Source organism: Seriola lalandi, unplaced genomic scaffold (assembly GCF_002814215.2).
Source record: "Seriola lalandi dorsalis isolate HSWRI2012SDOR001 ecotype SW California unplaced genomic scaffold, Sedor1 jcf7180002054985, whole genome shotgun sequence".
Taxonomy (NCBI): domain Eukaryota; kingdom Metazoa; phylum Chordata; class Actinopteri; order Carangiformes; family Carangidae; genus Seriola; species Seriola lalandi.
Genome location: NW_019525534.1, coordinates 71772 through 72516, shown reverse-complemented (window position 1 = coordinate 72516; position 745 = coordinate 71772). Strand labels below are relative to the sequence as shown.

Here is a 745-nt window from a genome sequence, read left to right as displayed (position 1 = left end):
TGATAAATGCGGCGGCTGAATTCGATCGTCATTAACATGTTACGCCCTTAAATATTCCTGGTTCGGAGGCCTCGCCGACTAAGGTCAAACATGGAGAGAAGAGTTACTGGCAAAAAACGAAACTTTTCAGAGATGGAGATCAACATCCTGACATCCGAGGTGGCGCAAAATAAGGATGTGCTTTTTGGCAGTCTGAACAGTGGGATCAAATGAGCTCATAAAACCGCTGTGTGGAAGAGGGTAACGGAGATGACTTTGGCTCTGCAGTGCCGCCTCCTGCAGCCGCGCGCCAACACAGCTGTTTTGAAAAATAAAAGAATCGTGTGTGTCCCCCCCGTCACCTGGCCACCACGTTTAAAAGTGATAGCTTGGCATCACAAATCACCTGTACATTTATAGAGTGATAGTTTTTGCGATTGATGAATGCGTAATCATTCATGGATGGTGCCTTCAGACGCACATGAGTGCAATCAATTGCTCCAACCAAATTTGGAAACCCAGCAATCTGGAGATCCCTGCGGTATCTGAAAACGCGCTCACGTCTGACACGCGTGTATTGTTCCTCCAAAACGAGTAAAAATGCCATCGTTATGATTTGATAACTGTCAAAGCATCTGTTTAAATAAGGGAGTGAGTGAACATCTGACCAACCACAGCGCAACAATGAGTATCTCACCAGATGCTTTTAATTGTTGTTCCAGTTGTGTCATACCCATCGGAAAAAACAAAAAACAATTACACAATT

The 745-nt window shown here is 44.6% G+C and overlaps 1 gene segment (V, D, J or C); it reads right to left on the bottom strand.

Moving 5' to 3' along the window:
* The window catches only part of LOC147817224 (Ig kappa-b4 chain C region-like), a 57076-nt gene that overhangs the window by 17288 nt on the left and 39043 nt on the right, over positions 1-745 (bottom strand).